This window comes from Struthio camelus, chromosome 22 (genome assembly GCF_040807025.1).
Source record: "Struthio camelus isolate bStrCam1 chromosome 22, bStrCam1.hap1, whole genome shotgun sequence".
Lineage (NCBI taxonomy): Eukaryota > Metazoa > Chordata > Aves > Struthioniformes > Struthionidae > Struthio > Struthio camelus.
In genome coordinates, this window is record NC_090963.1 from 9,012,987 (window position 1) to 9,027,444 (window position 14,458).

At 66.2% G+C, this 14,458-nt stretch overlaps 5 non-coding genes across 5 annotated transcripts; all 5 read right to left on the minus strand.

The window, feature by feature from the left end:
* Positions 1-2,004: 2,004 nt before the first annotated feature.
* On the minus strand, positions 2,005-2,077 carry TRNAF-GAA (transfer RNA phenylalanine (anticodon GAA)). Its single transcript has one exon. It is a non-coding gene; the product is annotated as a tRNA-Phe (tRNA).
* Positions 2,078-4,544: 2,467 nt separating this feature from the next.
* Positions 4,545-4,617, minus strand: TRNAF-GAA (transfer RNA phenylalanine (anticodon GAA)). The gene has a single exon. It is a non-coding gene; the product is annotated as a tRNA-Phe (tRNA).
* Positions 4,618-7,304: 2,687 nt separating this feature from the next.
* On the minus strand, positions 7,305-7,377 carry TRNAF-GAA (transfer RNA phenylalanine (anticodon GAA)). The gene has a single exon. It is a non-coding gene; the product is annotated as a tRNA-Phe (tRNA).
* Positions 7,378-10,064: 2,687 nt separating this feature from the next.
* Positions 10,065-10,137, minus strand: TRNAF-GAA (transfer RNA phenylalanine (anticodon GAA)). The gene has a single exon. It is a non-coding gene; the product is annotated as a tRNA-Phe (tRNA).
* Positions 10,138-12,824: 2,687 nt separating this feature from the next.
* Positions 12,825-12,897, minus strand: TRNAF-GAA (transfer RNA phenylalanine (anticodon GAA)). The gene has a single exon. It is a non-coding gene; the product is annotated as a tRNA-Phe (tRNA).
* Positions 12,898-14,458: the final 1,561 nt, after the last annotated feature.

Below are 14,458 nucleotides of genomic sequence, written 5' to 3' on the forward strand. Positions count from 1 at the left end.
CGAAGTTGAACAAGCTTCTGCAGAAGCTGGAGCCAGCAGCAAACCCAAGAGTCTGTGAGACCCAAGAGCCATCTCTGACGTGGCCATGTTGGGAACCAGATGTCAAGGTGTCCCTCCCGAGGTGGTCAGAACAGAGAGTCGGGGGCCTGGTTACACTGGGGAAATGAAGTGTCCTGATGGCTCTGATGCCACCCAAGCCCTTGGAGTGATGCTCCAAGCTGAATGGCTGAGCCCAGTCCCCCACCCTGAGAAAGGACCATCCTTGCCACCATGGATTGAGGTTGCTGGTGGCTCTCAGCCTGGCCATGGCCCTCAGCTGTCCTCACTGCTGTCTTCTCCACAGGCATGGCTGGCAGGGAGCACAAGGGCTTGCAGGCCTGGGCTGAAGCAGCTCAGCTGGGAGAGTGTTAGACTGAAGATATAAAGGTCCCTGGTTGAAGCCCTGGGCTGAAGTAGCTCAGCTGGGAGAGTGTTTGAAGATATAAAGGTCCCTAGTTGAAGCCTGGGCTTTAGCAACAGGAGGTTCTTGCTGATTCTTCTTGGTCTTTCGCGGAACTGCTCTGTCTTCTCCCAGCCTGCCCCAACCCTGGTCATATCCCACACAGAATGGAGATGGTCATGTGCCACCCCACAGCTGGGGGGAGAAGGCAGGGCCCAGCGGGATGGGGTTTACCCTTGCTCTGCCCTTTCCCCATCCTGATGTACCTTCGGCCAATGGAGGGGTTTGGGGGGACCATGGAGGATCTTGAAGGGGGAGGAGGACCCAGGTGTCCGCCCCCCTCCACCTGCCATCCCACCTTACACTGTCTATAGCGAACCCAGGTGTTTGGGGACCTTTCTCAATAGTCAACCTCCCCACAACCTGTGTCCCAAAGGACTGAGGCATCCTGGGGACAAGGACATCGAAGGACCTCTGGAGATCAACCTCCTAAGATGAGCGTGCTGGCTGGGGAAGAAATCCCACACAGAGGACGTTTTCTCCCCTGAAATTAAGGGGAAGGGTGGGGGGTGGCCCAGCTGCCTGAGAGCCTGGTAGATGGAGTTGGGTGGGGGCAGCAGGGACACCCGGGTCCTTTGTATGCGGGGAGGAACATTGGGCGGGGTGGGGGGGAGGTGCGCAGAGGCCTGGGTGCCCTGCACAAGCGCTGAGGAAGGGCTGGTGAAGTGCGTGGGCGTCTGCTTGGAGGTGAAGTGCTTGCTCACAGGGCGAGGGGACTTACCCAGATGGGGGTGCCCAGAGCCCTGGGTGCCTGAGGCGCCTGGCTGCCTCATACACAAGAGGAGGGTGTTCAGCTGCAGAGTGCCACCGGGTCGCCTGGGTGCGTCATAGAAGAAAGGGCCGGGGGAGGGGGGCGTTGTCTGGAGACCAGCAGCTGGATGTCCTTGTCCCCAGGATGCCTTCAGGCAGAGGTTGTGGGGGGAGGGGGGTTTGGCTATGGGGGGAGGTGCGCAGACGCCTGGGTCCTCCATAGACAAGGGCAGGTGGGAGGGCGGGGCGGGCCAGGGTGGTCAGACAGCTGGGTGCCCTGGACACAGGTTGCAGGGGAGGTTGGCTATTTGGGGTGGGGTGGGGGGGTGCCGGAGGCCTTGGTCCTGCTGTGGATGAGAGGCTTCACGCCTGGAGGCACCCAAGAGCATGGAAGAGCCACCAGCATGGCCAGCGGTGGGGAGAGCTGGAGGAGGGCTCCAGGGAGGCGGTGAGGGGAGGGAGGCAGGTGGAGAAGGCTTTGTGGCATCCATAAGACAGGCAGGAAGGCGCGGGCGGGCGGGCGGGTGGGCGGCTCACTGGGTGGAGGAAAGAGGCCTGGTGTCCCTGAGGGAGGTGGCCATGGATTTGGGGAGAGTGTTGGAGAGGGAGGCAAGGTGGAGGAGGGGGAAGTGCACAGGGGTAGGGAGGCAGTGGTGAGATGGGCAGAAGGAGTGAGAAGGGCAAGAGGTGCAGGTGGCGCATGGCCGGGACGCCCGGCTCCGCAAAAGAGGCGGGGAAGAGGGGGGGCAGCCCAGTGCCGAAGCCCGGGCTTGAACCAGGGACCTTTAGATCTTCAGTCTAACGCTCTCCCAGCTGAGCTACTTCGGCCTGTCGTGAGCACCAAGCGTGATGGAAGCCGCGGCAGATGCCTGCAGCAGTCCCCGCTCTGCCCGGGGTATGACTGAAACAGCTACAGCTGCTCCGTCGTCCACACAAATACACGAGTCGCCCCATAAGTGCCTTGCAATAGCTGCAGCCGTGGGGAATGGCCAAGGACGGCCAAGAGAGGCATCTGCAGAGCGCGGCTTCCTCCCGTAGGCGTGCTGGGGAAGAAATCCCGCCCAGAGGAGGTTTATGCCCCGAAAGGAAGAGCTCTGAAAGGACGAGCTCACGCCAGTGCCCGTCTGAGACGCGGCGTGGGTGTCGCGGTACAAGGTGGGGAGGAATCCGGCAGTGCCGGTGTGCTGGGCTTGGTCGGTTCTTGCTGTTGAGAGGGACGTGGAGGGTCTGGAGAGGGCCAGAGAGGAACGCCCTGAAGTTGAACGAAGGGAAGGGCCGAGTCCTGCCGCAGGGCAGGGGTAAGCGCAGGCACCGGGCCAGGCTGGGGGGCACGTGGTGGAGAGGAGCTGTGCAGAGAAGGACCTGGGGGGGGTCCTGGTGGACACCAAGCTGGTGACGGAGCACTGGAGCACTGGAGCGGAGCAGGTTGCCCAGCGAGGTGGTGGCAGCTCCAGCCTTGGCGATGTTCCAAAGGCACCTGGGAAACGCGGTGCTGGGCCACCTGCTGTGGGTGACCGTGCTGGAGCGGGAGGTTGGAGGAGGTTGGTCTCCAGAGGTCCCGTCCCACCTGGACGCTCCGGAGATCCGGGGGAGCGGGTGGAGGCTGTGGGGACACGAAGGGGACACGTGGGGACGAGGTTAGGAAGACAGAGGACACAGGGGCCACATGGGGATTGGGGTCAGGCTGAGAGGGACACATTGTGGACGTGTGGGGAGCGGGGGAAGGATGCGGGGACAGGCAGGGGAGCCATGGGGGACACGGGACGAGGCTGAGGACGGGGGGACATGTGGAGACGCGGGGGGAGACTGGGGACAGGGGAGGGGACTTTGGGCAGACTGGGAGGCATTTGGGGTCCCTTCAGCCCACCGCAAAGGCACCGCTGCCCCCCACCCCCGACAGCCTGAGCCGGGGCGCACTCTGGGTGGGGGGCACACCCGCAGGTGTCCTCCTGCACCTGCGGTCACCCAGTGCCCGCTCTGGGTGCCTCCAGTGTGTGGCCGCCGAGGCCCCGGGCCACGGCCACCCAGCGCGAGGTGAGCCCCAGCACATGGGGGTGGCACACACGTGACTCCCGGGGCTGGACCTGCTGGCACCGCCTGTGACACATGGGAGAGGGGCAGGCCGCAGGGGCGACAGGCATGGGATATGGGCGTGACACGGGTGTGCAGCACCTGACCCGCCCCCAGCACCCCGAGGTGACCCTGCCGCGTGCCCTGGGACCCCCTCGAGAGCCAATAAAGAGCCACCCCTCCCCTGCCCAGACACCTGGGCCCTCGGTGTGTGGGGGAAGGGCGGGGGGTGGCCCAGCTGCCTGAGAGCCTGGTAGATGGAGTTGGGTGGGGGCAGCAGGGACACCCGGGTCCTTTGTATGCGGGGAGGAACATTGGGCGGGGTGGGGGGGAGGTGCGCAGAGGCCTGGGTGCCCTGCACAAGCGCTGAGGAAGGGCTGGTGAAGTGCGTGGGCGTCTGCTTGGAGGTGAAGTGCTTGCTCACAGGGCGAGGGGACTTACCCAGATGGGGGTGCCCAGAGCCCTGGGTGCCTGAGGCGCCTGGCTGCCTCATACACAAGAGGAGGGTGTTCAGCTGCAGAGTGCCACCGGGTCGCCTGGGTGCGTCATAGAAGAAAGGGCCGGGGGAGGGGGGCGTTGTCTGGAGACCAGCAGCTGGATGTCCTTGTCCCCAGGATGCCTTCAGGCAGAGGTTGTGGGGGGAGGGGGGTTTGGCTATGGGGGGAGGTGCGCAGACGCCTGGGTCCTCCATAGACAAGGGCAGGTGGGAGGGCGGGGCGGGCCAGGGTGGTCAGACAGCTGGGTGCCCTGGACACAGGTTGCAGGGGAGGTTGGCTATTTGGGGTGGGGTGGGGGGGTGCCGGAGGCCTTGGTCCTGCTGTGGATGAGAGGCTTCACGCCTGGAGGCACCCAAGAGCATGGAAGAGCCACCAGCATGGCCAGCGGTGGGGAGAGCTGGAGGAGGGCTCCAGGGAGGCGGTGAGGGGAGGGAGGCAGGTGGAGAAGGCTTTGTGGCATCCATAAGACAGGCAGGAAGGCGCGGGCGGGCGGGCGGGCGGGCGGCTCACTGGGTGGAGGAAAGAGGCCTGGTGTCCCTGAGGGAGGTGGCCATGGATTTGGGGAGAGTGTTGGAGAGGGAGGCAAGGTGGAGGAGGGGGAAGTGCACAGGGGTAGGGAGGCAGTGGTGAGATGGGCAGAAGGAGTGAGAAGGGCAAGAGGTGCAGGTGGCGCATGGCCGGGACGCCCGGCTCCGCAAAAGAGGCGGGGAAGAGGGGGGGCAGCCCAGTGCCGAAGCCCGGGCTTGAACCAGGGACCTTTAGATCTTCAGTCTAACGCTCTCCCAGCTGAGCTACTTCGGCCTGTCGTGAGCACCAAGCGTGATGGAAGCCGCGGCAGATGCCTGCAGCAGTCCCCGCTCTGCCCGGGGTATGACTGAAACAGCTACAGCTGCTCCGTCGTCCACACAAATACACGAGTCGCCCCATAAGTGCCTTGCAATAGCTGCAGCCGTGGGGAATGGCCAAGGACGGCCAAGAGAGGCATCTGCAGAGCGCGGCTTCCTCCCGTAGGCGTGCTGGGGAAGAAATCCCGCCCAGAGGAGGTTTATGCCCCGAAAGGAAGAGCTCTGAAAGGACGAGCTCACGCCAGTGCCCGTCTGAGACGCGGCGTGGGTGTCGCGGTACAAGGTGGGGAGGAATCCGGCAGTGCCGGTGTGCTGGGCTTGGTCGGTTCTTGCTGTTGAGAGGGACGTGGAGGGTCTGGAGAGGGCCAGAGAGGAACGCCCTGAAGTTGAACGAAGGGAAGGGCCGAGTCCTGCCGCAGGGCAGGGGTAAGCGCAGGCACCGGGCCAGGCTGGGGGGCACGTGGTGGAGAGGAGCTGTGCAGAGAAGGACCTGGGGGGGGTCCTGGTGGACACCAAGCTGGTGACGGAGCACTGGAGCACTGGAGCGGAGCAGGTTGCCCAGCGAGGTGGTGGCAGCTCCAGCCTTGGCGATGTTCCAAAGGCACCTGGGAAACGCGGTGCTGGGCCACCTGCTGTGGGTGACCGTGCTGGAGCAGGAGGTTGGAGGAGGTTGGTCTCCAGAGGTCCCGTCCCACCTGGACGCTCTGGAGATCCGGGGGAGCGGGTGGAGGCTGTGGGGACACGAAGGGGACACGTGGGGACGAGGTTAGGAAGACAGAGGACACAGGGGCCACATGGGGATTGGGGTCAGGCTGAGAGGGACACATTGTGGACGTGTGGGGAGCGGGGGAAGGATGCGGGGACAGGCAGGGGAGCCATGGGGGACACGGGACGAGGCTGAGGACGGGGGGACATGTGGAGACACGGGGGGAGACTGGGGACAGGGGAGGGGACTTTGGGCAGACTGGGAGGCATTTGGGGTCCCTTCAGCCCACCGCAAAGGCACCGCTGCCCCCCACCCCCGACAGCCTGAGCCGGGGCGCACTCTGGGTGGGGGGCACACCCGCAGGTGTCCTCCTGCACCTGCGGTCACCCAGTGCCCGCTCTGGGTGCCTCCAGTGTGTGGCCGCCGAGGCCCCGGGCCACGGCCACCCAGCGCGAGGTGAGCCCCAGCACATGGGGGTGGCACACACGTGACTCCCGGGGCTGGACCTGCTGGCACCGCCTGTGACACATGGGAGAGGGGCAGGCCGCAGGGGCGACAGGCATGGGATATGGGCGTGACACGGGTGTGCAGCACCTGACCCGCCCCCAGCACCCCGAGGTGACCCTGCCGCGTGCCCTGGGACCCCCTCGAGAGCCAATAAAGAGCCACCCCTCCCCTGCCCAGACACCTGGGCCCTCGGTGTGTGGGGGAAGGGCGGGGGGTGGCCCAGCTGCCTGAGAGCCTGGTAGATGGAGTTGGGTGGGGGCAGCAGGGACACCCGGGTCCTTTGTATGCGGGGAGGAACATTGGGCGGGGTGGGGGGGAGGTGCGCAGAGGCCTGGGTGCCCTGCACAAGCGCTGAGGAAGGGCTGGTGAAGTGCGTGGGCGTCTGCTTGGAGGTGAAGTGCTTGCTCACAGGGCGAGGGGACTTACCCAGATGGGGGTGCCCAGAGCCCTGGGTGCCTGAGGCGCCTGGCTGCCTCATACACAAGAGGAGGGTGTTCAGCTGCAGAGTGCCACCGGGTCGCCTGGGTGCGTCATAGAAGAAAGGGCCGGGGGAGGGGGGCGTTGTCTGGAGACCAGCAGCTGGATGTCCTTGTCCCCAGGATGCCTTCAGGCAGAGGTTGTGGGGGGAGGGGGGTTTGGCTATGGGGGGAGGTGCGCAGACGCCTGGGTCCTCCATAGACAAGGGCAGGTGGGAGGGCGGGGCGGGCCAGGGTGGTCAGACAGCTGGGTGCCCTGGACACCGGTTGCAGGGGAGGTTGGCTATTTGGGGTGGGGTGGGGGGGTGCCGGAGGCCTTGGTCCTCTGTGCATGGGGGTGAGGGGGTTTGGCTGGGGGTGGCACGTGGATGCCTTCAACCCTCGGATGCCGGGGTTCCCCCAGACTGCTGGGTCCCTGCCAAAGGAGGGCAGTGGGTGAGCTCTTGGGGGTTGTTTGGATGCACGGTTCCTCCATCCCTGGGGCAAATGGGGCTGGCAGGGGGGGCCGCGGATGCCTGGGTCCCTGCAGCTCCTCGTTCCTCCTGCTGTGGATGAGAGGCTTCACGCCTGGAGGCGCCCAAGAGCATGGAAGAGCCACCAGCATGGCCAGCGGTGGGGAGAGCTGGAGGAGGGCTCCAGGGAGGCGGTGAGGGGAGGGAGGCAGGTGGAGAAGGCTTTGTGGCATCCATAAGACAGGCAGGAAGGCGCGGGCGGGCGGGCGGGCGGGCGGCTCACTGGGTGGAGGAAAGAGGCCTGGTGTCCCTGAGGGAGGTGGCCATGGATTTGGGGAGAGTGTTGGAGAGGGAGGCAAGGTGGAGGAGGGGGAAGTGCACAGGGGTAGGGAGGCAGTGGTGAGATGGGCAGGAGGAGTGAGAAGGGCAAGAGGTGCAGGTGGCGCATGGCCGGGACGCCCGGCTCCGCAAAAGAGGCGGGGAAGAGGGGGGGGCAGCCCAGTGCCGAAGCCCGGGCTTGAACCAGGGACCTTTAGATCTTCAGTCTAACGCTCTCCCAGCTGAGCTACTTCGGCCTGTCGTGAGCACCAAGCGTGATGGAAGCCGCGGCAGATGCCTGCAGCAGTCCCCGCTCTGCCCGGGGTATGACTGAAACAGCTACAGCTGCTCCGTCGTCCACACAAATACACGAGTCGCCCCATAAGTGCCTTGCAATAGCTGCAGCCGTGGGGAATGGCCAAGGACGGCCAAGAGAGGCATCTGCAGAGCGCGGCTTCCTCCCGTAGGCGTGCTGGGGAAGAAATCCCGCCCAGAGGAGGTTTATGCCCCGAAAGGAAGAGCTCTGAAAGGACGAGCTCACGCCAGTGCCCGTCTGAGACGCGGCGTGGGTGTCGCGGTACAAGGTGGGGAGGAATCCGGCAGTGCCGGTGTGCTGGGCTTGGTCGGTTCTTGCTGTTGAGAGGGACGTGGAGGGTCTGGAGAGGGCCAGAGAGGAACGCCCTGAAGTTGAACGAAGGGAAGGGCCGAGTCCTGCCGCAGGGCAGGGGTAAGCGCAGGCACCGGGCCAGGCTGGGGGGCACGTGGTGGAGAGGAGCTGTGCAGAGAAGGACCTGGGGGGGGTCCTGGTGGACACCAAGCTGGTGACGGAGCACTGGAGCACTGGAGCGGAGCAGGTTGCCCAGCGAGGTGGTGGCAGCTCCAGCCTTGGCGATGTTCCAAAGGCACCTGGGAAACGCGGTGCTGGGCCACCTGCTGTGGGTGACCGTGCTGGAGCAGGAGGTTGGAGGAGGTTGGTCTCCAGAGGTCCCGTCCCACCTGGACGCTCCGGAGATCCGGGGGAGCGGGTGGAGGCTGTGGGGACACGAAGGGGACACGTGGGGACGAGGTTAGGAAGACAGAGGACACAGGGGCCACATGGGGATTGGGGTCAGGCTGAGAGGGACACATTGTGGACGTGTGGGGAGCGGGGGAAGGATGCGGGGACAGGCAGGGGAGCCATGGGGGACACGGGACGAGGCTGAGGACGGGGGGACATGTGGAGACGCGGGGGGAGACTGGGGACAGGGGAGGGGACTTTGGGCAGACTGGGAGGCATTTGGGGTCCCTTCAGCCCACCGCAAAGGCACCGCTGCCCCCCACCCCCGACAGCCTGAGCCGGGGCGCACTCTGGGTGGGGGGCACACCCGCAGGTGTCCTCCTGCACCTGCGGTCACCCAGTGCCCGCTCTGGGTGCCTCCAGTGTGTGGCCGCCGAGGCCCCGGGCCACGGCCACCCAGCGCGAGGTGAGCCCCAGCACATGGGGGTGGCACACACGTGACTCCCGGGGCTGGACCTGCTGGCACCGCCTGTGACACATGGGAGAGGGGCAGGCCGCAGGGGCGACAGGCATGGGATATGGGCGTGACACGGGTGTGCAGCACCTGACCCGCCCCCAGCACCCCGAGGTGACCCTGCCGCGTGCCCTGGGACCCCCTCGAGAGCCAATAAAGAGCCACCCCTCCCCTGCCCAGACACCTGGGCCCTCGGTGTGTGGGGGAAGGGCGGGGGGTGGCCCAGCTGCCTGAGAGCCTGGTAGATGGAGTTGGGTGGGGGCAGCAGGGACACCCGGGTCCTTTGTATGCGGGGAGGAACATTGGGCGGGGTGGGGGGGAGGTGCGCAGAGGCCTGGGTGCCCTGCACAAGCGCTGAGGAAGGGCTGGTGAAGTGCGTGGGCGTCTGCTTGGAGGTGAAGTGCTTGCTCACAGGGCGAGGGGACTTACCCAGATGGGGGTGCCCAGAGCCCTGGGTGCCTGAGGCGCCTGGCTGCCTCATACACAAGAGGAGGGTGTTCAGCTGCAGAGTGCCACCGGGTCGCCTGGGTGCGTCATAGAAGAAAGGGCCGGGGGAGGGGGGCGTTGTCTGGAGACCAGCAGCTGGATGTCCTTGTCCCCAGGATGCCTTCAGGCAGAGGTTGTGGGGGGAGGGGGGTTTGGCTATGGGGGGAGGTGCGCAGACGCCTGGGTCCTCCATAGACAAGGGCAGGTGGGAGGGCGGGGCGGGCCAGGGTGGTCAGACAGCTGGGTGCCCTGGACACAGGTTGCAGGGGAGGTTGGCTATTTGGGGTGGGGTGGGGGGGTGCCGGAGGCCTTGGTCCTCTGTGCATGGGGGTGAGGGGGTTTGGCTGGGGGTGGCACGTGGATGCCTTCAACCCTCGGATGCCGGGGTTCCCCCAGACTGCTGGGTCCCTGCCAAAGGAGGGCAGTGGGTGAGCTCTTGGGGGTTGTTTGGATGCACGGTTCCTCCATCCCTGGGGCAAATGGGGCTGGCAGGGGGGGCCGCGGATGCCTGGGTCCCTGCAGCTCCTCGTTCCTCCTGCTGTGGATGAGAGGCTTCACGCCTGGAGGCGCCCAAGAGCATGGAAGAGCCACCAGCATGGCCAGCGGTGGGGAGAGCTGGAGGAGGGCTCCAGGGAGGCGGTGAGGGGAGGGAGGCAGGTGGAGAAGGCTTTGTGGCATCCATAAGACAGGCAGGAAGGCGCGGGCGGGCGGGCGGGCGGGCGGCTCACTGGGTGGAGGAAAGAGGCCTGGTGTCCCTGAGGGAGGTGGCCATGGATTTGGGGAGAGTGTTGGAGAGGGAGGCAAGGTGGAGGAGGGGGAAGTGCACAGGGGTAGGGAGGCAGTGGTGAGATGGGCAGGAGGAGTGAGAAGGGCAAGAGGTGCAGGTGGCGCATGGCCGGGACGCCCGGCTCCGCAAAAGAGGCGGGGAAGAGGGGGGGGCAGCCCAGTGCCGAAGCCCGGGCTTGAACCAGGGACCTTTAGATCTTCAGTCTAACGCTCTCCCAGCTGAGCTACTTCGGCCTGTCGTGAGCACCAAGCGTGATGGAAGCCGCGGCAGATGCCTGCAGCAGTCCCCGCTCTGCCCGGGGTATGACTGAAACAGCTACAGCTGCTCCGTCGTCCACACAAATACACGAGTCGCCCCATAAGTGCCTTGCAATAGCTGCAGCCGTGGGGAATGGCCAAGGACGGCCAAGAGAGGCATCTGCAGAGCGCGGCTTCCTCCCGTAGGCGTGCTGGGGAAGAAATCCCGCCCAGAGGAGGTTTATGCCCCGAAAGGAAGAGCTCTGAAAGGACGAGCTCACGCCAGTGCCCGTCTGAGACGCGGCGTGGGTGTCGCGGTACAAGGTGGGGAGGAATCCGGCAGTGCCGGTGTGCTGGGCTTGGTCGGTTCTTGCTGTTGAGAGGGACGTGGAGGGTCTGGAGAGGGCCAGAGAGGAACGCCCTGAAGTTGAACGAAGGGAAGGGCCGAGTCCTGCCGCAGGGCAGGGGTAAGCGCAGGCACCGGGCCAGGCTGGGGGGCACGTGGTGGAGAGGAGCTGTGCAGAGAAGGACCTGGGGGGGGTCCTGGTGGACACCAAGCTGGTGACGGAGCACTGGAGCACTGGAGCGGAGCAGGTTGCCCAGCGAGGTGGTGGCAGCTCCAGCCTTGGCGATGTTCCAAAGGCACCTGGGAAACGCGGTGCTGGGCCACCTGCTGTGGGTGACCGTGCTGGAGCAGGAGGTTGGAGGAGGTTGGTCTCCAGAGGTCCCGTCCCACCTGGACGCTCCGGAGATCCGGGGGAGCGGGTGGAGGCTGTGGGGACACGAAGGGGACACGTGGGGACGAGGTTAGGAAGACAGAGGACACAGGGGCCACATGGGGATTGGGGTCAGGCTGAGAGGGACACATTGTGGACGTGTGGGGAGCGGGGGAAGGATGCGGGGACAGGCAGGGGAGCCATGGGGGACACGGGACGAGGCTGAGGACGGGGGGACATGTGGAGACGCGGGGGGAGACTGGGGACAGGGGAGGGGACTTTGGGCAGACTGGGAGGCATTTGGGGTCCCTTCAGCCCACCGCAAAGGCACCGCTGCCCCCCACCCCCGACAGCCTGAGCCGGGGCGCACTCTGGGTGGGGGGCACACCCGCAGGTGTCCTCCTGCACCTGCGGTCACCCAGTGCCCGCTCTGGGTGCCTCCAGTGTGTGGCCGCCGAGGCCCCGGGCCACGGCCACCCAGCGCGAGGTGAGCCCCAGCACATGGGGGTGGCACACACGTGACTCCCGGGGCTGGACCTGCTGGCACCGCCTGTGACACATGGGAGAGGGGCAGGCCGCAGGGGCGACAGGCATGGGATATGGGCGTGACACGGGTGTGCAGCACCTGACCCGCCCCCAGCACCCCGAGGTGACCCTGCCGCGTGCCCTGGGACCCCCTCGAGAGCCAATAAAGAGCCACCCCTCCCCTGCCCAGACACCTGGGCCCTCGGTGTGTGGGGGAAGGGCGGGGGGTGGCCCAGCTGCCTGAGAGCCTGGTAGATGGAGTTGGGTGGGGGCAGCAGGGACACCCGGGTCCTTTGTATGCGGGGAGGAACATTGGGCGGGGTGGGGGGGAGGTGCGCAGAGGCCTGGGTGCCCTGCACAAGCGCTGAGGAAGGGCTGGTGAAGTGCGTGGGCGTCTGCTTGGAGGTGAAGTGCTTGCTCACAGGGCGAGGGGACTTACCCAGATGGGGGTGCCCAGAGCCCTGGGTGCCTGAGGCGCCTGGCTGCCTCATACACAAGAGGAGGGTGTTCAGCTGCAGAGTGCCACCGGGTCGCCTGGGTGCGTCATAGAAGAAAGGGCCGGGGGAGGGGGGCGTTGTCTGGAGACCAGCAGCTGGATGTCCTTGTCCCCAGGATGCCTTCAGGCAGAGGTTGTGGGGGGAGGGGGGTTTGGCTATGGGGGGAGGTGCGCAGACGCCTGGGTCCTCCATAGACAAGGGCAGGTGGGAGGGCGGGGCGGGCCAGGGTGGTCAGACAGCTGGGTGCCCTGGACACAGGTTGCAGGGGAGGTTGGCTATTTGGGGTGGGGTGGGGGGGTGCCGGAGGCCTTGGTCCTCTGTGCATGGGGGTGAGGGGGTTTGGCTGGGGGTGGCACGTGGATGCCTTCAACCCTCGGATGCCGGGGTTCCCCCAGACTGCTGGGTCCCTGCCAAAGGAGGGCAGTGGGTGAGCTCTTGGGGGTTGTTTGGATGCACGGTTCCTCCATCCCTGGGGCAAATGGGGCTGGCAGGGGGGGCCGCGGATGCCTGGGTCCCTGCAGCTCCTCGTTCCTCCTGCTGTGGATGAGAGGCTTCACGCCTGGAGGCGCCCAAGAGCATGGAAGAGCCACCAGCATGGCCAGCGGTGGGGAGAGCTGGAGGAGGGCTCCAGGGAGGCGGTGAGGGGAGGGAGGCAGGTGGAGAAGGCTTTGTGGCATCCATAAGACAGGCAGGAAGGCGCGGGTGGGCGGGCGGGCGGGCGGCTCACTGGGTGGAGGAAAGAGGCCTGGTGTCCCTGAGGGAGGTGGCCATGGATTTGGGGAGAGTGTTGGAGAGGGAGGCAAGGTGGAGGAGGGGGAAGTGCACAGGGGTAGGGAGGCAGTGGTGAGATGGGCAGGAGGAGTGAGAAGGGCAAGAGGTGCAGGTGGCGCATGGCCGGGACGCCCGGCTCCGCAAAAGAGGCGGGGAAGAGGGGGGGGCAGCCCAGTGCCGAAGCCCGGGCTTGAACCAGGGACCTTTAGATCTTCAGTCTAACGCTCTCCCAGCTGAGCTACTTCGGCCTGTCGTGAGCACCAAGCGTGATGGAAGCCGCGGCAGATGCCTGCAGCAGTCCCCGCTCTGCCCGGGGTATGACTGAAACAGCTACAGCTGCTCCGTCGTCCACACAAATACACGAGTCGCCCCATAAGTGCCTTGCAATAGCTGCAGCCGTGGGGAATGGCCAAGGACGGCCAAGAGAGGCATCTGCAGAGCGCGGCTTCCTCCCGTAGGCGTGCTGGGGAAGAAATCCCGCCCAGAGGAGGTTTATGCCCCGAAAGGAAGAGCTCTGAAAGGACGAGCTCACGCCAGTGCCCGTCTGAGACGCGGCGTGGGTGTCGCGGTACAAGGTGGGGAGGAATCCGGCAGTGCCGGTGTGCTGGGCTTGGTCGGTTCTTGCTGTTGAGAGGGACGTGGAGGGTCTGGAGAGGGCCAGAGAGGAACGCCCTGAAGTTGAACGAAGGGAAGGGCCGAGTCCTGCCGCAGGGCAGGGGTAAGCGCAGGCACCGGGCCAGGCTGGGGGGCACGTGGTGGAGAGGAGCTGTGCAGAGAAGGACCTGGGGGGGGTCCTGGTGGACACCAAGCTGGTGACGGAGCACTGGAGCACTGGAGCGGAGCAGGTTGCCCAGCGAGGTGGTGGCAGCTCCAGCCTTGGCGATGTTCCAAAGGCACCTGGGAAACGCGGTGCTGGGCCACCTGCTGTGGGTGACCGTGCTGGAGCAGGAGGTTGGAGGAGGTTGGTCTCCAGAGGTCCCGTCCCACCTGGACGCTCCGGAGATCCGGGGGAGCGGGTGGAGGCTGTGGGGACACGAAGGGGACACGTGGGGACGAGGTTAGGAAGACAGAGGACACAGGGGCCACATGGGGATTGGGGTCAGGCTGAGAGGGACACATTGTGGACGTGTGGGGAGCGGGGGAAGGATGCGGGGACAGGCAGGGGAGCCATGGGGGACACGGGACGAGGCTGAGGACGGGGGGACATGTGGAGACACGGGGGGAGACTGGGGACAGGGGAGGGGACTTTGGGCAGACTGGGAGGCATTTGGGGTCCCTTCAGCCCACCGCAAAGGCACCGCTGCCCCCCACCCCCGACAGCCTGAGCCGGGGCGCACTCTGGGTGGGGGGCACACCCGCAGGTGTCCTCCTGCACCTGCGGTCACCCAGTGCCCGCTCTGGGTGCCTCCAGTGTGTGGCCGCCGAGGCCCCGGGCCACGGCCACCCAGCGCGAGGTGAGCCCCAGCACATGGGGGTGGCACACACGTGACTCCCGGGGCTGGACCTGCTGGCACCGCCTGTGACACATGGGAGAGGGGCAGGCCGCAGGGGCGACAGGCATGGGATATGGGCGTGACACGGGTGTGCAGCACCTGACCCGCCCCCAGCACCCCGAGGTGACCCTGCCGCGTGCCCTGGGACCCCCTCGAGAGCCAATAAAGAGCCACCCCTCCCCTGCCCAGACACCTGGGCCCTCGGTGTGTGGGGGAAGGGCGGGGGGTGGCCCAGCTGCCTGAGAGCCTGGTAGATGGAGTTGGGTGGGGGCAGCAGGGACACCCGGGTCCTTTGTATGCGGGGAGGAACATTGGG